This window comes from Aethalodelphis obliquidens, unplaced genomic scaffold (assembly GCF_003676395.1).
Source record: "Aethalodelphis obliquidens isolate GAN/ISIS:26980383/991018 unplaced genomic scaffold, ASM367639v1 scaffold41, whole genome shotgun sequence".
In the NCBI taxonomy this organism is placed as follows: domain Eukaryota; kingdom Metazoa; phylum Chordata; class Mammalia; order Artiodactyla; family Delphinidae; genus Aethalodelphis; species Aethalodelphis obliquidens.
The window spans coordinates 7,713,598-7,739,075 of NW_020837985.1; the positions used below are offsets into that span (position 1 = coordinate 7,713,598).

Consider the following 25,478-nt stretch of genomic DNA (forward strand, 5'->3'; position numbering starts at 1 on the left):
GGAGGGAGCATGGCCCTGATGACACCTTGATTTCAGACTTTTGGCCTCCAGAATTGTAAGAGAATAAATTTCTATTGTCTTAAGACACCCGGTTTGTGGTAATTTGTTACAAGTAGCCCTCAGAAACCAAAACAAGGATGTAATATGTTAACACTGATAAAGTACTTAGCACGAAGCCTGGCCATGTTAAGTACTATATGTGTTTGTTAAATAAATTACCTTTTCTTTTCTTAAAGAATTTTATTATTATTTTTTTTTATTGAAGTATAGTTGATTTACAATGTTGTGTAAATTGATTCCTTTTAAAAAACCTCGTGGCAATTCCCTGAGGTAGGTGTTATTTTTATTCCCATCTTACAGAGGAGAAAACTGAGGTTTGGGTCAAGCATTTAAATGAATGAAGTCACCTCCCTGTTCAATATCTCATTTTCCCCATTTATTTGGGCTATGTAATTTTAAAATGTCTCATTCAAGTAAGGCTTCTTAAACGTTTTACGATACCCTTTAAATATGGCCGAGAAGTAACAAAAAGCCTCTGTTTTGTTAGGGCGGGCCAGGCTTACGCTGCAGGCCCAGCACCTCAGTCTGTGCCTCACGCCACACCTGGTAACTCTCCAGGGAATCTGTCCTCTCTGCAGTGATGCCCTGATCCAGGCTGCCGCAGTCGCGGACGCCGCCACCATCTCAACCCACGGCTCCCAAGGCAGGGGGAGGGGGGCGGGGTAGAGTGGGAGAAGACCATGACGCGGCTATAATTTTCCCTCGTACCCCATTGGCCGGGGCTGGTCACATGGGCATCAGCTTGTACTGCAAAGGCTGCTGGGAACTGTAGTCTTTCCACGTGTCTAGGAAGTGGAAAAGGAACTAGGATTCGGAGTATGTTTGGCTTTGGCTCCGCCCCAGCCTCCTGACGTTCAAGTCATGTTTTCTGAGGTACTTTTGCTTTATAAGTCTCCATTGTGGACTTGCTTTTTACACTTGGTTTATTGTTTTTGTTTTTTCTCCTTTTCTTTAGTCGTGTCCCCTCCTCTTTCCCCCTCCCTACACCCCCGAAGCCTTACTGGTTAGGAGAGTCAGTATCACTCCTTACCCTTGGGTTTCACCGGCTGTGAGACTGTAGGGTGGGAAATCCGGGAGACGAAAGGTACTGCCTTCCGATGCAGCCAAAGGAATTGCTCTTCTGTAATTACAGCTAGAAGGCCTGTCTTGTAGAGATGAATGCTGTGAAAAGTCATAGGGTGTGGATAATTAAGGGTCTTGGTTAGGGGCGGAAACCTGTTGCCTCAGAGAGATAAATTAAGGAAAGCTGGTCGATACAAGTAGCAGATGACCCTTTTTTTTTTTTTTTTTTGCGGTACGCGGGCCTCTCACTGTTTAGGCCTCTCCCGTTGCGGAGCACAGGCTCCGGACGCGCAGGCCCAGCCGCCATGGCTCACGGGCCTAGCTGCTCCGCGGCATGTGGGATCTTCCCGGACCAGGGCACGAACCCGTGTCCCCTGCATCGCCAGGCAGACTCTCAACCACTGCGCCACCAGGGAAGTCCCCCAGTGCTTTTCTTTAGTAATTCATTAATCCATTTTTTTAAAAAAATAATTTATTTTTGTCTGTGTTGGGTCTTCATTTCTGTGCGAGGGCTTTCTCTAGTTGCAGCGAGCTGGGGCCACTCTTCATCGCGGTGCGCGGGCCTTTCACTGTTGCGGCCTCTCTTTTTGCGAGGCATAGGCTCCAGACGCGCAGGCTCAGTAGTCGTGGCTCACAGGCCCAGTTGCTCTGTGGTATGTGGGATCCTCCCAGACGGGGGCTCGAACCCGTGTACCCTGCATTGGCAGGCAGATTCTCAACCAGTGCGCCACCAGGGAAGCCTAGATGACCCTTTTTATGTCCCTAAGTAAGTGTAGTCTCATTGGTGTTTCGGGTAACGTGGTGGTGTAAGCATTTTCTCAGGGGCTGGTCCTTTGTTGGTACTGGGGTGGCGGTCGACCGTCCTGGATCCTTTCCATGGAGCTTGGAACGTGTTGGTTTAGCATTTACTAGCACTTGCTGTGTGCACGATGAAATAGGATAAGAGAGAAACTACATTTACTGGAGCATCTTTTATGGGCTGCGAATATACACCCCAAGCTGTACTGTTCCTTTTTTTTTTTTTTGCGGTACGTGGGCCTCTCTCACTGTTGTGGCCTCTCCTGTTGCGGAGCACAGGCTCCGGACGCGCAGGCTCAGCGGCCATGGCTCACGGGCCCAGCCGCTCCGCGGCATGTGGGATCTTTCCGGACCAGGGCACGAACCCGAGCCCCCTGCATCGGCAGGCGGACTCTCAACCACTGCGCTACCAGGGAAGCCCTGTATGTGTTTTTTTGAACGCAGATATTTACTTTTTTTTTTTTCCAAAATTATTTATTGAACATCTACTATGTTCCAGGCACTGTTCTAGGTTTTGGGGATGAAAAGCTGAACAAGAGAATTGCACCATCATGTCCCCTCGGTCCACCTCTGATTTCAGCTGTCCATGTGGTGGACGGTCTCTTGCAAGTCCCGGCTTGCCTCAGACTGCCAGTGTGCTTCCTATGACTCCAGTTGTGGGGTTTTCTGGTTTTTTTCCAAAACAGCGGGAACTTCTTTGTCCCATGAACAGGTGCAGCCAGAAGTGTTAACACCCCTGGGAGCAGCCCTCAACAGTGGGGTGGGAGCTGGTAGATAAAGCCTGCAGCTTCCTGTCTCTCAGGAGATGATTCTGGGAGGCCTTCTGTAACTCTTAAGTCCTCGTGAAGTGGAGTTCTTGTTATCAACATCGACCTTAGTAATGCGTGCTTATATTGACTTTTCTTTCTCACTGTCCCCAGTCTCTTGCTTCTGCTTCCTGGTATCACATTGTAGAATAAACGATAGGCTCGCCACCCTGGTCTCAGCTCTGCTTTTAGGGAAACCAAGCCCTGAAGGAGCCTACATTCTAGGGCAGCACTGTCCAGAAGAAATACAGTGTGAGCCACATACACCATCAAAAAACTTCTAGTAGGCACATTAATAAAAGTAAAGAGAAACAGGTAAAGTTAATTCTAATAGTATATTTAATCTAATATACTCAGAAAACTATCATTTCAACATGTAATCAATATAAAAAATTATATTTATTAATAAGATACTGTGTACTTTTTTCTTTAGTAAATCTTTAAAATTCAATGTGTAATTTACACTTATGGTGCATCTCATAACGATGAATGCTAAAGTTTCATTGGAAATACATGATTTGTATTTCGATTTCATAAAATTTATAGTTGAAAAGTATTTTTCCTTATGCTAGTTTTTCTAAACACACTTAAAGTTGTCCAATAACTAAATCAAGTTTCCACTTCTAAATTGAAATTAATTGAAATAAAATAAAATATTCAGATCCTCAGTAGTACTAGCCTCATTTCAAATGCCCAGTAGCCACATGTAGCTACTGTATAGACAGATAATACACAAAATAAAAGAGTAACACATATGCTAGGTTAGGTGGTGATAAATGCTAGGGAGAAAAATAAATGCAGGGAAGGGACTTACTACTATTGGGATGATGACGGTTACCATTTTTAGTTAGGGTTACCAGACTTAGCAAATAAAAATACAGGACATCTAATTAGATTGGCATTTCAGATAAACAACAGATAATTTTATTTATATTTTTTTATTGAAGTATAGTTGATTTACAATATTATATTAGTTTCAGGTGTGCAACATATTGATTCAATATTTTTATAAATTATACTCTATTTAAAGTTATTGTAAAATAATGGCTATATTCCCTGTGCTGTACAATACATCCTTGTAGCTTATTTTATACACAGTAGTTTTTACCTTTTTAATCCCCTACCCCTATATTGCCACTCCCCCTCCCCTCTCCCTACTGGTAACCACTAGTTTGTTCTCTGTATCTGTGAGTCTGTTTCTGTTCTTGTAATACTCACTAGTTTTATTTTTTAGATTCCACATGTAAGTTATAAGATACAGTATTTGTCTTTCTCTATCTGACTTACTTCACTAAGTGTAATACTCTCCAGACCCATCCATGTGGTTGTAAATGGCAAAATTTCATTCTTTCTTATGGCTGAGTAATATTCCAGTGTGTGTGTGTGTGTGTGTGTGTATGTGTATATATATATATACACCATATCTTCTTTATCCATTCATCTAGCAACAGAACATTTTAAAGTATAAGTCTGCCCTATGCAAAAATGTCCCAGATATTGCATGGGACATTGTCATACTAAAAAGTTACTCTTTGTTTATCTGAGCATCCTGTACTTTATCTGGCAACCCTAAATGGGTGGCCAGCAGATACCTCGCTGAGAAGGTCTCTTTGAATGTTGACACGGGGGAGGCAAGGGCGTGAGTCACATGGGTATCTGGGAGAGCAGGTGGAAGGGACAAATGCAAGGGTCTTCAGTGGGCACATTTTTGGTTGAGCAGAGGGTTGACATGGTACCACTTATATTTGAACAGGATCTCTGGAGCTGCTATGTTGAGAACAGCATGAAGGGGCCAACAGCATAAGTTGGGAGAGACAGGAGGCTACTGCAGTAGTCCAGGCTAGAGGTGATGGTGGCTTGGACCAGAAGGGGGTCGGATTCTGGATGTATTCTGAAGGCAGAGTCGGCTGCATTTACTGATTGGATAAGCGTGAGAGGTAAGTCAATGACTCCTAGATATGTGCCCTCCACCTGGAAGGATGGAGTTTTCATGTACAGAGATAGGGAGCAAGGTTGAACATTAGGGGAGGGGCAGAGCTCAACAGTTTGTTTTGGACACGGTAAGCTGGAGGTGCCTGTTAGACACTCAAGTGGAGATGCTGAGTCAGCCAGCTGGAGCTCAGGTGAGACAGCTGGCTGGAGTTAAGTTGAGAGATGGAATTCAAAGCCATGAACCTGGATGAGATCTGCAGGGGAGTGAGTCTGAGTCAGAAAGAGGAAAGATCCATGGGCTGAGCCCTGGGTCACCTCAAAAGTATTCTAATCCTCTCACCAAGCCCAAGAGTTTGGGCCTGTGAGAATTTCCATTTTCTTTTCTTTTTTTTTTTTTTTAAAGTTTTCTCTTATATCGGAGTATAGCCAATTAACAATGTTGTGATAGTTGCAAGTGCACAGCAGAGCGACCCAGCCATACATATACATGTACCCAGAGAATTTCCATTTTCATGGAGGAAGGATTTGAGGCTTGGAGAAGGGAAGGAGTCTGCGAAAGCCAGAGGCAGAGCTGGATGAACTTTCCTATTGGTCTCTGTTTCCTTCTTTCCCCATCCCTTCTCTGCATACATAAGCCACAATGAGCTTTTTATTTTTCAATTATTTTTAGATTGTTTAAAATATTTAAATACACAGAGTGTGAAAGTCGCCATTTTAATGATTTTAAAGTGTTTAATTTAGTGGCATTTAGTCCATTCACAGTGTTGTGTGACCATCATCACTCTTTAGTTCCAGAACATTTTCATCACCCCAAAAAGGAAACTCTGTATCTCCAGTCACTCCCCATCCCCTCTCCCCCCTGGCAACCACTAAGCTGCTTTCTGTGTCTATGGACTTGCCTATTCGGGGTCTTTCCTATGAATGAAATCATACAGTACGTCTTTCTTGGTGTGTGTCTGGCATGTATTAGTACTTCATTCTTGTTTACGGCCAAACAATAGCCCACTGTACGGATATACCACGTTTTGTTTTGCCATCATGCAGTGACGGACATTTGGGTTGTTTCCACCAGCCAGAATGACTTTTTCAAACAGAAGTCAGATGATGTTATTGTCTTCTCTCCCCCCCGCGACCCTCCCATAGCTCCCGATCACACTTGGGACCAAATGCAAGTCCTTACCGAAACCCTAGTGGCCTCACCTCCTCTGGCCTCTGCCTGCCTCCCCACCCCCGATCACTGTTACCCCCATCAGGGCAGCACTGGCCTCTGGGAAGCTCCTTGCACACACCAAAAGCCTCTTCTGTACCTTTGTGCTTGCTTGCTTTGCACCCTCCTCCCCAGATAGCCCCCCGCTCCAATCTCTACTAAAATATACTCCCCTGCCCCCCATGTAAAACTCCACCTCCGGCTCTTTTTTTTTTTTTAAAAATAAATTTATTTATTTATTTTTGGCTGCGTTGGGTCTTTGTTCCTGTGTGCGGGCTTTCTCTAGTTGTGGTGAGCGGGGGCTACTCTTTGTTGCTGTGCACGGGCCTCTCATTGCAGTGGCTTCTCTTGTTGCGGAGCACGGGCTCTAGGTGCGCGGGCTTCAGTAATTGTGGCACGTGGGCTCAGTAGTTGTGGCTCATGGGGCTCTAGGCATGTGGGCTTCAGTAGTTGTGGCGCACAGGCTTAGTTGCTCTGCAGCATGTGGGATCTTCCTGGACCAGGGCTTGAACCCGTGTGCCTTGCAGTGGCAGGCGGATTCTTAACCACTACGCCACCAGGGAAGTCCCCACCTCTGGCTCTTTATTTTGCTTTTTCTCTTCAGCACATGTATTACTACCTGGTTTTATATTACCGTCATCCCTAGGTGTCATGGGGATTGGTTCCAGGACCAGTTGCAGACACCAAAATCCGCAGATTCTCAAATCCCATCGTTGGCCTTCTGAGTCTGCGGACTTGGCATCAGCAGATACAGAGGGCCAGCTTTATTTATTGAAAAAAATCTGTGGCCCTGTGCATTTCAAACCCATGTTGTTCAAGGGTCAACTGTATATATAAATACATATAATTGTATATTGTAGATGTAATATATTATTATATTGTTCTTCTGTAGAATATTTTTTTCACTAGGATGGAAGCTTTTGTTCCATGTCCTACAGCACTGTACCCTGGGACTTAGGATAGATGTCACCGGCATGAATACTGCCGAGGACTGAGGTTTGCTCATTTGCTGACTCCACTTTTCATGAGAGGTTCTAGCATCGAAAACTTGCATGGGGCCTGGACACTTAGATTCTCCGTGGAGCCCTGGCCCTGAAAAGGAGGAGCAGGAGAAAGAGCTTCTTCCTGTCATTGAGGAATTTGTAAACTAGCTATACACAACTTGCAAGTAGAGAAAAATTCAAAGCCAGAGAAGGACTGACTAGGATGGGGAGGGGTGATGCAGCAGAGGTTCCCATCCAGGCTGCAGAGCTCCTGGTCCAGGAGGCTCACACGCTGGGCTGAGGCCAAATTTCGGTCACTTGCTAGCTGTGTGGCCTAGAGGAAGGCATTGAACCTCTCTGAGCTGCTGGTTTGCGGTAAGTGCAAAAGAGACAATGGGTGGGCAAATTGTTTATTAATAGTAAGCAGATCAATGCTAATTATTTTCATTGTTTATATCTGAGTTTCTTCTTGATGCTGAATAGCAAAGTTTGGGTTCTTTGGGTGCAAGCAACAGAAACAGGACTCTGGCTTCCTTAAATAAAAAAGGGCTTTATTGCAAGGATACTGAGGAGTTCTCAGAAGTGGAGAAAGGCTGCAGAACCAGGACTCTAAAACGATAAAGACTGTTTCAGCTCTAGGGATTTGGGTAAAACTTGAGCCCATGAAAAGGCTTGGTGGAATCTACTCCGCCTCTATTCGAGGAAGAGAGCCTCTGACTGGCTTGGCTCAGGCTCAGTGCCTACCTGCTGGGCAGGGGGAGGAAGGTCACCTTGATTGACAGGCCCACCAAGAGCCGTGAAAGGGATGGTTCCTCAAATGGAAACTGAGGCTTTTTATCGGGAAAGGGAGCAATAGCTGTTGGGTAGGGAAAAGAGATATCGATTAAAATAATCAAAGCCCAGCATTTCCTGTGTACCTGGCCTTGTGCAGGGCTCTGTGGGAGCTGAAGCAAAGCAAGTCTTGATGCTGAGGGTTTTTGATTTTTATTGCATGTAGAGGGAGTCAGACTGGGGGTTTCTAAACTTGGATATTCTTTAATTCCACAGTGCCTTAGGTCTGCCTGTTTGCTTAAAGTTCCCTCTTTGCAATTCACACGATTAATTAGGCGTCTGGCCTTGTGTGGTTCAGGGTGAGAACATGCTGTTAGTTCTCCCGACCCTGCCACGCCGCCCCCTCGCCCCCAATTCCTTCAGAGAGTGAGGATTCTCTGCAGAGCTGGCTGGCTGCTGCCTGCTGTCCTGTTCTCTCCTGGCTCAGGAGCTGCCTGGCGTCAGAAGCCACTTGTGAGTCATCCCTGTGTCATCTCACCTTGGGACGATGGTGACTAGTTGGTGCCTTTTCATGTTTCAGGGCACCTCCTGAGATGAAAGCAAAGGGAAAGGACATGGGTGCATTCCCGTTTCCTTTGGGCTTACAGATCCTTTGCCCAGCTATTAAAACGTTAACAAATAACGTTTATGGTTGCTTTTATGGTTAGGAAATGAATCCAGTCTCATTATGGTGAACTTAAAAAAAAAAAGAAATCAAGTATTATCCTTCATCCCATCACGGTCCTACCATGCAGTGACATCATTTTGGGGCCTATCTTTTGTCATTCTACTTCAGTGCACATACATACCAAGACATATAAAATATATGGCATTCTTTCTAATTAATTGACACATTGCAGTTTTTCTAATTTATAGATATTAGTTAATATTTATTATTATTACTATTATTAATAAATTCTGGTGTTTATAGAGTCATTTGCCATTGGACCCTCAACATTGCTTTCTCAGTTTGGTTGAACGAAGGAAGAAATGCACTGTTAATTTGCATCGTCAGGATGGGAAATGAAAACTGAGGCCCGACAGTGTGATGGTTAAGAGCTTGACTTCTGCAGTAATAATCTCTAATGTTTATAAAGCCTTTCCTCTGTGTCAAGTACTATTCTAAGCACTCTCTTATACTAAGTCATCTATTCACAGTGAGCAGTGAGGGAGGGAGGATGATGAGGAGGAAAAACCACGCCTGTGTTTCTCCTTTACTCTCTCACTCACTGGTACTTCTGACGCCAGATGTGTGGGTGTTCCACACCCAGCAATCCGCTGACACCCGTTGGGTGTCCTCTAGTTCAGTGCAGTTCTGACACTAACCGGAGTTAGGGCAGACTCCACAGGTTAAGGGCTCAGTCCCACCAGACTGTCCCCACCCCACTCAATGCCTGTTGCGAATCCAGGCTGTCATCTGTGCTTCTGACCAACTGGCTATAAATCAGATGTTCCCATGACCCCCTCTTTGGGTTCAGTCATTTGCTAGAACAGCTCACAGAGCTCAAGGAAACACTTATGTTTACTGGTTTATTATATAATAAAGGATATGATCAAGGACACAGGTGAGCAGCCAGATGAAGAGGTACATAGGCAAGGTCTGGAAGGGTCCCAGGCCCGGGAGCTTCTATCTTGGTGGAGTTGAGGTGTCCTACCCACCCATGTGCTAACCCATGTTAGCACATGGGTTCACTGACCAGGAAACTCCTTGAATCCCACATTTTGGGGATTTTTGTGGAGGCTTCATCACATAAGCATGACTGATCATTAAGTCAGTCTCCAGCCCCTCTCCCCTTCCATGGAGAAGGGGCTGAAAATTCCAAACTTCTAATCATGGCTTTGTCTTTCTGGTGACCAGCCCCCGTCCTGAAGTTATCCAAGAGCCCACCAAGAGTCACCCCATTAAACAAAAGACATTCCTGTCACCCAGGAAATTCCAAGGGATTTAGGAGCTCTGTGTCAGGAACTAGGGCCAAAGGCCAAATATTAGAACAAAAGATGCTCCTACTGTTCTTATCACTTAGGAAATTCCAAGGGTCTTAGCTCGGTGCCAGGAGCCAGGGACAGAGATCAGTATGTATATTTTCTGTTATTTCACATTGAAGCACACAGAGGTCACATAACTTGCCCAAGGTCACAGAGCTGCTGAGCAGCAGGACTTGGCCGTGAACCTGGCCGCCTGGCTTAGGTGGCCGTGCTGTGCTGTGCTGGCTCTCCAGAGGATGGGGCTTCACGAGGGTGGGACTGTGTTTCATCCACTGTTCCATCCCCCAGTGTCTCCCACAGATGCCCGTTAAACATTTGTTGAATAGATAGGTTGGTTTTGAATCCTGGCTCTACCTCTTCCAACCTATGTGAGTTTGGGGTCTTTTCTTAACCACTCTGAGAAATTGGCAGAATCCAGGGGCAAGTTCTTTCCTCTTTCCCTTCAAAATGTGTTCTGAATCCAATTCCTTCTCACCACCCCCATCCTGTCATCTTGGACCAAGCCATGGTCTTCCTCGCCAGGACTTTTTTTTTTCTTTCTTTTTTGCTGTACGCGGGCCTCTCACTGTTGTGGCCTCTCCCGTTGCGGAGCACAGGCTCCGGATGCACAGGCTCAGCGGCCATGGCTCACGGGCCCAGCCGCTCCGCGGCATGTGGGATCTTCCCAGACCGGGGCACGAACCTGTGTCCCCTGCATCGGCAGGCGGACTCTCAACATGGCGTCACCAGGCAAGCCCCACCAGGACTTTTTTTTTGAATTTTATTTTATTTATTTTTTATACAGCAGGTTCTTATTAGTTATCTATTTTATCCATATTAGTGTATACATGTCAATCACAATCTCCCAATTCATCCCACCACCACCCCCACCCCCCGCCACTTTCTCCCCTTGGTGTCCATACGTTTGTTCTCTACATCTCTGTCTCTGTTTCTGCCTTGCAAACAGGTTCATCTGTACCATTTTTCTACGTTCCACATATATGCGTTAATATACAATACATGTTTTTCTCTTTCTGACTTACTTCACTCTGTATGACAGTCTCTAGATCCATCCACGTCTCTACAAATGGCCCAATTTTGCTCCTTTTTATGGCTGAGTAATATTCCATTGTATATATGTACCACATCTTCTTTATCCATTCATCTGTTGATGGGCATTTAGGTTGCATCCATGACCTGGCTATTGTAAATAGTGCTGCAATGAACATTGGGGTGCATATGTCTTTTTGAATTATGGTTTTCTCTGGGTATATGCCCAGTAGTGGGATTGCTGGGTCCTATGGTAGTTCTATTTTTAGTTTTGTAAGGAACCTCCATACTGTTCTCCATAGTGGCTGTATCAATTTACATTCCCACCGGCAGTGCAGGAGGGCTTCCTTTTCTCCACACCCTCTCCAGCACTTGTTGTCTGTAGCTTTTCTGCTGATGCCCACGCTGACTCTCACCAGGACCTTTGCTAGGGCCTCGCAGTTAACCTCCCTACTTCAACCCTTGCCATAGTCTACTCTTTACCCAGCAGTCTGAGTAATTTCTGAGACCACAATAAAGATCCTATCTTCCCCTTCCCCAATCCTCTCATAACTTCTTATCACGCTTGGAATAAAGTACAGGCCCACAGGGTCTTTCATGACCTCACTTCTCCCTCCCCAAGCTACCCCATCTTCCTTGCTCATGTTCTCTGATGGCATAGACTTTTCCTTGGACACAGCCTGCTTCTGTTTCAGAGCCTTTGCACATACTGTACGTTAACTCACGTCAGTGTAAGCATGGAGCACCACTGGGCTGTTAACACAGGTAACCTGGGTGGAGTGGAGCGGGGAGGGAGGATCATTGATGTTTTCTCTGTGGGTCGCCGTGTTGTGTAAGTGGTTTTGGTGAGCATGCCTTAATTTTGCAGTTTTAAAGAGGAATTTAATAAAGAGGGAAGAAGTCCCTTTTCACAGCCTCCATTTCTCTTGGCTGTGGACACATGTTTTAGACCCCTTTATAGGCAAGCTTCTTGGCTTTCTGTTTCCTCCTCATCTCCCGCTCCCTCCCAAAACCACTACAGTCATGTTTCTCAGCCGCATTGCTGTTCTCGAAGCCTTACCAACTACTGCCTTTTGATTAGGCCAAGGGCCCTTTTTTGGTTCTGATCTCTCGACTTCTCAGCAGAATTCAGTACTGTCGACCACTCCCTCATTAAAATTTAAAAAAAATTTAATTGTGGCAAAATATATGTAACAAAATATACCATATTAACCATTTTTATGTGTATAGTTCAGTAATGTTACATATATTCTCATTGTTGGATAACCCATCTCCAGAGCTTTCTTCATCTTGCAAAACTGAAACTCTATATCCATTAAATAACAACTACTCATTCCCTTCCCTTGCTACCCCAGGTAGCCATCATTCTGCTTTCTGCCTCTCTAGAATTTGACTACTACTCTAGCGACCTCATATAAGTGGAATCATGCAATATTTGTCATCTTGTGACTGGCTTCTTTCACTTAGCGTAATGTCCTTAAGGATCATCCATGTAGCAGTGTGTGTCAGAATTCCCTTCCTCTGTAGTGTTGAGTATTATTCCAGTGTGTGTATACACCACAGTTTGTTTACCCATCCATGCATCGATGGATGACACTTGGGTTGCTTCCACCTTTTGGCTGTTGTGAAGCTGCTGCTGTGAACACGGGTGCACAAATATCTCTGAGCACTGCCTTCTTAGAAATGTGGTTTCTTGCCCTTAGAGACAAGATGGTGGAGTAGAAGGACTTGAGCTCACCTCCTCTCATGAAAACACCAAAAATCCCAACTAACTGCTGAACAACTGTTGACTAAAAAGACTGGAACCTGCTGAAAAAGATACTCTGCATCCAAAGACAAAGAAGAAGCCACAATAAGACAGTAGGAGGGGCGCTTTCGTGATATAATCAAATCCCATATGTGCCAGGTGGGCGACCCACCAGCTGGAAAATAATTATATTGCAGAGGTTCTCCCACAGGAGTGAGAGCTCTGAGCCCCGCACCAGGCTCCCCAGCCTGGGGGTCTGGCATGGGGAGGAGGAGCCCCGGAGCATCTGGCTTTGAAGGCCAGTGGGGCTCGAGTGCAGGAGCTCCAGAGGACTGGGGAAAACAGACTCCACTCTGGGAGGGTGCACACAAGGTTTCTCATGCATTGGAACCCAGGTCAAAGCAGTGACTGCATAGGACCCTGGGCCAGACCTACCTGCAGGTCTTGGAGGGTCTCCTAGGGAGGTGGGGGTCAGCTGTGGCTGACTGTCGGGGCAGGGACACTGCTGGCGGAGGCCCCAGAGAATATTCATTGGTGTGAGCTCTCCTGGAGGCCACCCTTTTGGCACTGAGACCTGGCCTCACCCAACGGTCGGCCGGCTCCAGGGCTGGGACGCCTCAGACCAAACAACCAACAGGGTGGGAACACAGCCCCAGCCATCAGCAGACAGGCTGCCTAACGTTGTCCTGAGTGTGCAGCTGCCTCTAAACATACCCTGTGACACGGCTGAGCCCACCACAGGGACAACACCCAGCTCCACCCGCCAGTGGACAGGTATCAGAAGCAAAAAAACTACAGACCTGCAGCCTGAGAAATAGAGACCACAAACACAGAAAGTCAGACAACATGAGATGGCAGAGATATGTTCCAGACAAAGGAACAAGATAAAATTCCAGAAGAACTACTAAGTGAAGTGGAGATAGGCAATCTGCCTGAAAAAGAATTCAGAGGAATGATAGTAAAGATGATCCAAGATCTCCGAAAAAGAAGGGAGGCACAGACTGAGAAGATACACGAAATGTTTAACAAAGAGCTAGAAGATTTAAAGAATGAACAAAGAGAGATGGACGATACAATAATTGGAATGAAAAATACACTAGAAGGAATCAATAGAAGAAAAAATGAGGTAGAAGAACGAATAAGTGAGCTGAAAGACATATTGCTGGAAATCATTGTTTGCGGATCAGAATAATGAAATGCGGTTTCGTCTGTTTCTTCTTTGTCTCTGCCTCTTCCTTCTCTTTTTTCTGACAAGTTTGGTATCATTATTACCCTCTTTTACATACAAGGAAACTGAGGCACAGCATGATTAGGTAACTTGCTCCAAGCCACATAGCTTGAAAGTAGGAGCTGGGACATATGACTCAACATCAAAAAAACAAATAACCTGATTTTAAAAATGGGCAGAAGACCGGAATAGACCTTTTTCCAAAGAAGAAATGCAGATGGCCAACAGGCACATGAAAAGATGCTCAACATCACTGATCATCAGGGAGATGCAAATCAAAACAACAATGAGAAAAAAAAAACCAAAACAACAATGAGATATCACCTCACACCTGTCAGAATGGCCATCATCAAAAAGAACACATGTAACAAATGCTGGAGAGGGTGTGGAGAAATGGGAACTCTCACGTCCTGTTGGTGGGAATGTACATTGGTGCAGCCACTGTGGCAAACAGTATGGAGGTTTTTTAAAAAACTAAAAATAGAGCTACTATATGACCCAACAATTCCACTCCTGGGTATATGTTTGAAAAAAACAAAAACACTAATTTGAAAAGATACATGCACCGCAGTGTTCATAGCAGCATTATTTACAATTGCCAAGATGTGGAAGCAACCTAAGTGTCCACCAATAGATGAATGGATAAAAAGGATGTGGTATATATATACAACAGAATACTACTCAGCCATAAAAAGAATGAAATTTTGCCATTTGCAGCAACATGATTGGATTTGGAGGGTGTTATGCTAAGTGAAATAAGTAGAGGAAGACAGATACTGTATGATATCACTTACATGTGGAATCTAAAAAATATAACAGACTAGTGAATACAGCAAAAAAGAAGCAGATTCGCAGATATAGAGAACAAATTAGTCATTACCAGTGGGAAGAGGGAAAGGGGAGGGACAATACAGAGGTAGGAGAGTAAGAGGTACAAAGTATTATGTGTAAAATAAGCTACAAGGATATATTGTACACAGAGAGAATCTAGCCAGTATTTTATAATAGCTATAAATGGAGCATAATCTTTAAAAATTGTGAATCACTATATTGTACACCTGTAACTTATATAAAGTTGTATGTCAACTATACTTCAATAAAAAAAAAAACCTCTTAAAAAATCTCTTAATAAAAAAAGAAAGTGGGAGCTGGGATTTAAAGTCAGGTAGTCTGTCTACAGAGCCCCTGTTCCTAACCATTAAGTTCTCCTTTCTCTCAAAATCTGTATCTCCTACCCAGTTCTCTCCCTGAATTGCTGTTGTTTAAGCCACCCAATCTATGGTATTTTGTTATGGCAGCCCGAGCTGACTAATACACTTGGATATGTCCAGGTGGCTTATTTATGACTTGGGGTGTGTTCTGAACAGTTGAACATCCGTTCTGATTGGTTGGCTTCTGTGCTCTTCCAGTTGTAAAATATTCTGAGTATTACCCCTGCATGTAATTATAGGCTAACTGGCCTTACCCACCCCACCCCTGTGACAGTGATCTTACTGAGGACAAAAACTATGTCTTACTCATGTATGTTTCCCAGGGCCCCAATAAATGTTTATTGAATGACCGATTCCATCTTATTCTTCCTCCACAAACAAAAAGGTCTTTCTTTTGAAGGACATAAAGTCCTAGGTATCCCTATGTGGTTTACTATCTCTGTCCTCACCCTTGCCTTGATTTTCTGGGTGTGTTTATTGGTATGATTATGGGTAGGGCTAGCCCTGGGCAGAGGGTCCTGCCCCACATTGAAAATGTGGCCTGAGGAGCTAAGCCACAGGATCTGGATGGAGGAAACTCAGATGTCATCATGCATGCAAGTGCCTGCGCTGTGTGCATTGCAGTCAACTTCTGTGTAATGGTGAGAGAACTGGGGGCTTTAGAAGGTGGAAAAACATTTAAATATGAAAGAAAACCTTATTCTTCTAGCGTAGTGGGGTGGAATAATAGAGGGACTACAGACTCTAGCATCAGAAGATCTGAATTTGGGTCCGGATTCTATTACTTAACAAGTCTAAGTTAGTTATTATCAATACTTACTAAACTGCATTGTTTACATGAGCATCCACTTTTTGTGTTGTAGGTTCTACGGGTTTTGACAAATAGGGAATGACTTGTACCCACCATTGCAGTATCATACAGAATAATTTCTCTGCCCTAAGAATCACCAATTCTTCACCTATTCATCCCCGTCTCTCCCCAAACCCCTGACAACCACTGATCTTTGTGCGTACACTTTAAAGGCACAGTGTTCCTGCCAACTAGCAAATGCCTCGTTCTCGGTGCTGGAAATCTTATTTCCTTCTAATCCCCCCACCCTGGGTGAGAATATGCAATTAGGCCTGGAGAGTTTGTTCTTCTCCCAGGGGCATTCATTGCTTTGCCTCCCCATTGTAAGACTACAGTAGAATAATAATGTCGATCCTGCAGGGTTGTTATAAGGATTGCATATACGAAAAATGAAAACGTCTCCAGATGTTAACTATCACTGGTGTCTCTAATTTTGATTTTGGGTAGCTCCATCAGAGAGAAGTTAGTATTTATTTTAATATGCAAAAGGGTTTGCTAAGCAAATGTAGGGACTGCAGGGAAATGTTTAACTTAGAGAATGAGCTTTTAAAAAACAATTAGCAACTGCCACTTGTGGATTAATGTGCCACCCAACTGGGCTATTCCCCCAGGCTTAGTCCTCATCTCCCGTTCTCCTCCTGCTCTGTCATCAGCGAACACATTTATCTTTCATGGCTTCTCTCATTTCTTGTTGGATACATTCCAAATCTGTCTGGCGTACTATCCTGTCACCTGAGTCCTGGTCAGTATCTTTGACTGTTTGCTGGGAAGTTCCACGCAATGTCCTGCCTTCACATCAATTCAGAAAGGTGGGCTCCTCTGAGGATGTAGAGAAATTGAAACACTTGTGCATTGTTGGTGGGAATGCAAAATAGTGCAGCTGCTATGGAAAACAGTATGACAGTTCCTCAAAAAATTAAAAAAATAGAGTTACCATATGATCCAGTAATTCCCCTTCTGGGCATATAACCAAAAGAGTTGCAAGAGGGTCTTGAAGAGATATTTGCACAACCATATTCATTGCAGCATTATTCACAATAGCCAAAAGGTGGAAGCAAGCCATATGTCCATTGGCTGGTGAAGGATAAACAAATTGTGGGATACAAAAACAACAGAATATTATTCAGCCTTAAAAAGGAAGGAAATTCTGACACACACTACAACATAGGTAAACCTTGAAGACATCATGCTAAGTGAAAAAAGCCAGACACGAAAGGATAAATACTGTATGACGCCACTTGTATGAGATTTTCAGAGAAACAGAAAGCAGAATAGTGGTTCCCAGGGGCTTCCTGGGGAAGGGGGAAATAAGGAATTGTTGTTGAATGGGTACACAGTTTCAGTTTTGTGAGATGAAGAATTTCTGGTTAGCAGTGTGAATATGCTTAACGCTACTGAACTGAATACTTAAAGATGGTTAAGATGGTAAATTTTATGTTATATGTATTTTATCACAATTAGAACAGCTAAAAACCTAGCTCCTGGGACTTCCCTGGTGATCCAGTGGTTAAGACTCCACGCTTCCAGTGCAGGGGGTGCGGTTTCAGTCCCTGGTCGGGGAGCTAAGATCCCACATGCCGTGTGGCACAGCCACAAAAACAAAAAGCAAAATATGAAAAACAAACAAACAAAAAACCTAGCTCCTGATCTCAGCTCAAAAGAGACACATCCTAGCTTAGGGAGAGGGGTGGAGGGTAGTGGTTATTGGTGTGGGACCTGGTGTTGGACTGCTGAGTTTTAATCCCAGCTCCATGGAACCTTGGCCAAGTTCCTTAAACTTCTCTATGTCTGTTTTCTTGTCTGTAAAGTATAAATAATATGCATATTTCACAAAGTTATTGTGAGTGTTAGGTGAGTTAATCCACGTACAGGGTTTAGAAGAATGGTTGGCATGTAGTATGTGTTCACTAAATTGTCAACTATTATTATGTGGCCCATGTCCTGGAAGCACCTGCCTTCTCTTCTCCACCTGTCTGAATCTTCCACATCTTACAAGTCCCAGATAAAATTTCCTCTTCTTATTAAAAGCTTTTCTGACCATCCTCTTCTCCAAACAGTCATAGTATTTAGACTGTAGCACTCACTTACTTAATACTGCTTTGTATTATATGTTATAGTTATGCTACATGTATGTAATCAAAGTGCTTTTGAAAGCCACTGGAAAGAAGTGTGAAATGATTAAAATAGTGAGATCTGAGGAGTTGGAGCTGGGGAAAATGGCCACTTACGTTATGGTGGATGCTGGGCTCCCCTGAAAGCAGAGCCTGAGATGAGGGCTTGAATGCAGCTTGGGAAGTGATTTCAGGAGTAGGAGTGAGGGAGTGGGGAGAATGAAGGAGAAAAGGCTGATTTCAGAGCATCGTGACGGTCAGTTTTATGAGTCAGCTTGGCTAGGCTATAGTGCCCAATGGCTCGTTCAAACACCAGTCTAGATGTTGCTGTAAAGGTATCCTTTAGATGTGGTTAACATTTAAATCAGTTGACTTTAAGTAAAGCGGATTACCCTCCATCGTGTGGGTGGGCCTCGTGCAATCAGTTGACGGCCTAAGAATAAAGACTGAAGTTTTCCAAAGCAGTGGCAACTCTCCCTCTAGCCTGCAATACAGAACCCCTGGCTGGGTTTCAGTCTATGAATTTTAGACTCAAAACTGCAATATCAGCCTTTATCTGAATCTCCAGCCTGCTGGCTTGCTCAACAGATTTTTGGACTTGCCAGCCCCTACAATCGCATGAGCCAATTGTTTCAATGAGATCCCCCTCACTATGTATATATTCTGTCGGTCCTGTTTCTCTAGAGAATCCTGACTAATACAGGTATGCTGTCAAAGTCACTGCTGTGGGCAACTGTGGCTTGATTGTGACCCAGCCCTTCTGAGGACCGTCAAAAAGCCTTTCACATTCGTCTGCTGAGAATTTACCCCTAGAAGGATTGACGTTTACCTCTGGCTTCTGCCCACACTGGTTGAGGCTGCACCTGGGGGTGTTACCTCCTTGGCATTTCTGGGCTGTCATGCAAGTTTGATGAGAAGCTTCCTGTTGGTGTTTGTTGGTGTCAGAGACGCTCTGGGGACAAATGCTTTGGGCTCTCAGCAGAGACCTCGTGGGACCATCCAGCAGAGCTTTCCCCATGAGGTGGCAGAGATGGCCATTAGCCATTCCAAATTTATAGTTTCCCAGTGAGGTAAACTCAGTGGGAAGAGGCCGTTTACATTCTGATAATCTTGGCTTGAGTCCCAGAATTGCCTCTAATTGTCTGTATTTGGGTCCTATGCCCACTCTGAATAATCCCTTTGGCCAGGGAATTGAAATTGTCTCATTAAACAGGTGTGGGTCAGATGTCTCCCCAAATCCAAGGACTGAAGACTGGGGTGGGGAAGCAGTTTCCCAAGGAGATGATGAGCAGGCAGAAACCATGTCTATTACATCTATCTGTTTTTTAAAGTGAATATGTAGGAAATTACAATAACTATTAAATAACAAATTTGATTTTCTTCTTCTTTTCATTATATAATCATTTCTCCAATAAATGGAGTTGATATATGGTCACATATAGAGGTATCTTGTCAGACAGTACTCCTGCTAGGTTTCCTGGGAGGTTTTTTGATTCCTACGAGTTTGCTCTTCTGCAATATTTTGAACATTTCACCAAAACCAGATTTTCGAATCTACCGCTGGTTATTTAATCTATCCTCCCTGATCAACGAGTGCAGGAGGAGAATCTCGACAATGTTTTGGTGTTTCTTACCTTAGTATGCTGTTCCTTCTTCCTGTGATGTTCGCTTGTGCTATCGGGTGTACGTGTCAGATAGAGGCAGCTACAATGCCATTATTATTTAGTCTCAAAACGCCTTTCCTCTATGGTTTTGATTAAAATTGTCTATTTTAGGAGTAGTAAAATCTGCATTTATTAACCATTTGTTATGCACCAGTCCCTGTGCTAAGTGCTTTCAGCATTACCTCATTTAACTTTCACAGTGCCCTCCAAGTGGTATCATTATGTTCCTTTGAGGAAACTGGCATTTAGAGGAATAAGTCTAGCCAAGGTCCACCTGCGTTTTCTCCGACACATCAAAAAAAAATCTGAGTAACCCCCATGTGGTTTATCTGTGACCTTTTAAAACTAAAACTTTTATTCATAATTAAGGGGAAATGTATGAAATAAGCATTACTTAACTTGCATGTAACAGTCTGTGTAGTTAGAATTTTTTTTTTTTTTTTTTTTGGTCGCGCTGCCCAGCGTGTGAGATCTTAGTTCCCCAACCGGGAGTCAAACCCACACCACCTGCAGTGGAAACACAGAGTCTTAACTACTGGACTGCCAGGGAAGTCCCTGTGTAGTTAGAATTTAAACCCAGGCCTATCAGACTCCACACACTAAAGGTTTTCCTTTTTGTATATATTTTCAAACAATATAAAAGAGTAAATAGTGCAAAGTTTCACTCCCACCCCAACTCCCAGCCGCCCAGCTCACACATCTGCAAACACCCATCATCACTTTTATTGGTTTCCTTTTAGGGTTTATGCAAATATATTATGTATTTATAACACATAATATTTTCTTTCCTTTACTGAAAGCTAATATATTTTATTTATTTATTTATTAAAAATTTTATTGGAGTATAGTTGATTTACAATGTTGTGTTAGTTTCAGGTGTACAGCAAAGTGATTCAGTTATAGATATAATGTATCCACTCTTTTTAGATTCTTTTCCCGTATAGGCCATTACAAGTATTGAGTAGAGTTCCGTGTGCTATACAGTAGGTCCTTATTAGTTGTCTATTTTATATATAGTAGTGTGTATATGTCAATTCCAATCTCCTAATTTATCCCTCCCTGCCCCTTACCCCTGGTAACCATAAGTTTGTTTTCTACATCTGTGACTCTGTTTCTGTTTCGTAGGTAAGTTCATTTATACCCCCTTTTTTTTTTTTTAGATTGAAAGCTAATACATTTTACATGCTATTATGCATTTTCCTCTTTCCAGGAATTTCTCACCTTAACAACATAAATTCTTTCCGGAGCGGTTCATAGAGTGTCCTCATTTTTCCCCCTTATGGTTGCATAGTATTCCATCGTATTGATGATACACAGTATTTACCCAGTCCTCTATAGCGGACATTTAGGACTTTTTTATCTTTTGTTATTCCAGGGCAGTGATTATATTTGTATACACATCATTTCATACACATGCGAGTGTGTCTGTAGGATAAAGTGGGATTGCTAAGTTACAGGCTATGAGCATTTATAATTTTGACAGGTGCCACTAAACCATCTTCCACAGCGCTCATACCAGTAGATGCTCCACCAGCAAGGCTGAGAGTGTCTCCTTCTACTCAGCCTCACCAGCTGAACAGCTTGTCTGATAGATGAAAAAAAAAGTGGTACCTTAGTGCAGTTTCGATAGGCCTTTCTCTTATTATGCCTGAGATTGAGCATCTTTTCATAGGTCTAAGGGCTAGTCCTTGACCCTGTGCCAGTTCTCTTAGCCATGACACTAGGCTGCCTCCCATTACCTTGATACTCCCGCCCCGGACTTCATTAGGGGAACTAGGGTGACATGGTAGGCAGAGCTCTGGACCAGGAGTCAGCTTCAGCGTGCCGGTCCTGGTTCTGCAGACGCGCTCCAAGTTGAAAGGACTCTTGGGCGCTAACACGGTGGCTCCTTGAGTCCCTTCCAGTCCTGCAGTTAGGGGCGTCTAGAACAGCCATCTCCGGGAGACCTGATCTCCCTCTGCAGTTCTGCCACTTCGTCTTTGTGTCCTTCCTGCTTGAACACTTCCTGACGGGGGCGCAGCTTCCTCGACGGCACCGTATTTGTTTTTCTGGATAGCTTCAATTTGGGAGCTTCGTTCCCCGTGGAACATCAGTGACAGGAGTCCATTTTCAGTGAAACTTGAAACTATGATAGAATCCTATTCTTCCTTCTGGAGACTTCCGGAAAGAGTTTGACCCCTCCCTCCCCTGGATGTGTGACCTTGAGCATAACATTGGACCTTTCTGGGCCTTAGTTTCTTCCTGTAAGAGTACAGGTTTGGCCTCCTATCAGCCCCTGCTCCTCTGTGACATTAACTCCACTCAGATAGGCTTAACCCATAACGGGGGGGGGGGATTTATTGGAAAATGCAAAGTAAGCGGGGGCTCCCAGGTTGGTTTGACTCAGTGGCTCAGTGATGGGCTCAAGACTCAGTTTCTTCCAGGCTGTCTGCTTTGCGTCCGCAGAACTTCAGCTTCAGGGCAAAGAGCAGACACTGTCTCAGGAGAGCAAGGATGCTTTTTTCCAGAAGCTCAGTGAGCCTCTGCCTGCCACTCGTCAAACAACACTGGCCCATCCACAGCAAGCCCATCTCTGAATTGGTACCTGGGGCCAGGGAATGGGATGCCTGACTGGAGCTGGCACGGCACCGGCTTTTCTACAGTAAAGGGGATGTAAGAGGGAGGTGTGGCTGTCCTTGTGAAAATGGGGGTTTCTTACCAAAAGAAGCGGTGAATGCAGGGCGGGGGCTGGGCATCCACAGGGTGCACTTTAGGGGTGGATGAGTTTCCTTTCTGGTTCTAACACTTTGTGATTCTGGATGGATGAAATCCCAGATGTGATTCTGATCAAACGAGGAGAATTACTTAATGCTGTTGTGCCTCAGTTTACCTTTTATTCCCATGTCCGCTTTTATTCCCATCTATTTCCCTAGATGCTGAGGTGGACTGCTTACATTTGCTCTGGAAAACTCTTGCTCAGAAAACTTGCAGACTAGCTTACTTATGAAGTAACAGACAAATCAGTGCTTGTTTAACAAGAGAACCTGTCCTCAAGATGGAGAAGATGTTCAATTTCTTGCTGAAAGAAAATAACTTCCTGTAAAGGCTCGTACTTGGGGTGCTGTCTGCTAGTTGTTGAACATTTCCACTTTTCAATATGCAGCCTCAGGTGTGTGTGTGTGGGGTTTGTGGTGATGCCTTCATTAACTGGCTGAAGTATATGGGAGCACTTTGATCGAAACTTGCTTTACTTCTCTGAGCCCCAGTTTCCTTATCTGTAGAATGGGATAGTAACTCCTCCACGGTTGTAAATTCCTTATGATATTGCCAGCACCTACAGCACAGTTTGTGGCACACAGAATGCATTCGATAGGTAAATACTTGTTAAGTAAGTGAATGTTTCTTTTGCAGGGTTGCTATGAGGATTAAAATGGGAAAATATACACACTATAGTGCTCAGAGAGCAGTGTCTGACACACAGAAGGCACACAACAGATAGCTGCCCTGATTTTTACCATTATTATTATTATTACTTTTGATTACCATTATTTATTTATTATTATTACTTGTTATTACCATTACTATTCATGATTACTTATAATTACCACTGTGAGGAACAGCATGAGGGAGGGCTGATGGAATTGTCCTTGGTCACTAAAATCACTGTGCCTGGCCCCTTGGGCAAATCTGGTCGCTTTCCCTTTGTCCTGCTGCTGGGGGACCCACCAGTGATTTCTCACCCCTAAGTGAGGAATCCCTGAGCTTGGAGGCTGAGCCTGCTGGGAAAGCTTTAAAATGAGCAGAAATCACAGTGGAGTCATCTCTACCCTCCCTTCTCCAGCCATGCCACCAGGTCTCAGAAGGCATGGGCTCCTCTGGGTTTGACTCACTTTAATTTCATTTCAAATTGATTGGGGGTTTTCCAACTAATCTGAGCTGCCTGCTCAGTCTGCAACCTGTGACCCAAATCCCTCCAGCCGAGACTAAGCTGAACCAAGAGGGAGAAGCTCTTTGCCCCAATGTGGAAAATAGCATCAGGGAAGGGGGGGGGGCGCTCCTGCCCTCCCCTTGCTCCATTGCCCACCTCCTTAAGATCACAGTGAGCAGCTGATCATTTTCTGCAAGCCACGCTAATCGCCTTCCACTTTTTTTTTTTTCCTTTTCTTTTGGCTTCTTAAATCAAATCCAACTTGTCACCCAGGTGCTGGGCCCAGGCAGAACCAGTTTCAGGAGGAAAGAAAAGGCCACAGAGTTCCACAAAGCTGATTGCTTTCAGGCAGGCTGACCTGCTCATTTGTACTCTCTGCACGGTCCTAAGAGGGGCTCAGTCTGGAAGCTGGCTGCAGCAGGAGCTGGCTCCCTGAGGAGAGAAGATGGGAGTGTTGGAGGAAAGGAGGGAGGGAAGGAGAGGGGGAATGGGGAGAGAGGAGAAAGAGAAAAACGGATAAGGTGCCTGGGTGTGATCTCATTTAACCTGCTCCATGCCGCTGAGAATTCATCATGTTTGCCCAATTTTTTGCAGATGAAAGGAGCTTGCCCAAGTCTCCTAGCTAGGCAGGGGTGGGGCCTCCAACCCGGTTCTGCCCATCTTTCAAAACTCTTGGATGAACTCTAGTCCCGTGTCATGCCCCATGGGAAAGGGTTCTGCGGTCAAGTAATTCTGGAAACTGTAGAGTATTCTGTTGTCCTGCTGGAGATTCAGAGTTTGCATTAAGGAATTAAGGACCCTGAGGAACGCTGCAGTAAGGAAATTGATTTGATTTGGTTTAATCCAGGAAGTCCCAAAGAATACAATCCCCTGCTTTTTTGTATATGTACATATATGTCTCTATATGTATGTTTGTATCTCTTCCTCTCTATTAAAACTACAACTTCACACTTGTACCTCCAGTTCTAATGCAGCAGCAGTGGTTTCATCCCAGGCTTCCCCATTCTATATTTAAAACCCTCTTCTCTGACAGCGAGCATATTGAGTCTTATTTATTTAATCCCAGAATACACATTATATCACTGTAGAATTGCTAACCTATACCACTGTGAAAAACAAACCCACTACTTGAGTTTCAATATGTGTTTATAGTTCTTTTTGTCTTTAGCCTGAGGATATTTGGTCAAGATAATGTATCCAAGATTTACCCGGGTTCTTTTTGTTGCTCTTCTTAAGTTTGGTTATGTTATTTATTTGACATACAGCTAGGTTTATTGATGTCTATTTGTATTCCATTTTGCATTTTCTCCCTTGACCTTGTTGATTTTTTTTTCCTCGAGTATTCCCCATCTCTTTGACTCTATTTCCCATCCTTCCATCCTTTCCATCCCATTTCTACCACCCCTGGGTGTAACTAATTTCATCAGTATCTGATGTATTCTAGTGATACTTTTCTCTCGAGTTAGCAGATACATATGGTTTTTCTTTTAATTTCCCTTTCTTACATGAAAGGTGGCATACTATAGATAATCTTTTGCGTCTTCTGGAAATCATTTTAATTTTTAAAACTTTTAATTTTTTAACAGCTGCCTAGCTCTCCATTTTGTACATGTACTGTAATTTCAACCTTTTTCTTTTTTTTAACACTTGTGCAACCCAGGTAGTTTGTTTCCAACATTTAGCAATTATAAATGCTGCTGCAGTGAATAACCTTGTACATATGTATTTTTGCAGTGTTGGAGATACCTTCAGGGTAAGTTCCTAGACCCGGGGTTGCTGGGTCAAAAAGTAAATAAATGCATATGTACTTTCATCAGCTATTGCCCAGATCCTCTTCAATGGTGCTGTGAGAGTTTGCATTCTCACCAGTAGTGTATTAGATTGTGTGTTTCCCCACAGCTTTGCCCAAAGTATATGTTGTCATCCTCTTTAATTTTGCCATTTCAATGGGAGGGACATAGTTATCTCATTGTGGTTTTAATTTGCATTTTCCCAATCTTGAGTGAGGCTGAATATCTTTTCCTATGGTTAAGGGCCATTTTTATATATTTCTTTGTGAACTGTCTATTCAAGTTTGTCCATTTTTC

General features: G+C 43.9%; 1 long non-coding RNA gene across 3 annotated transcripts in view; it reads left to right on the forward strand.

Moving 5' to 3' along the window:
• The first annotated feature begins 847 nt into the window (after positions 1-847).
• Positions 848-25,478, forward strand: part of LOC113633842 (uncharacterized) — a 154,308-nt gene continuing 129,677 nt past the window's right edge. For all 3 annotated transcript variants that reach the window (XR_003438373.1, XR_003438375.1, XR_003438374.1), the window contains exons 1-2: positions 848-933; positions 4,480-4,663. This is a non-coding gene — a long non-coding RNA (uncharacterized LOC113633842). The remainder of the gene's footprint in view (positions 934-4,479; positions 4,664-25,478) is intronic.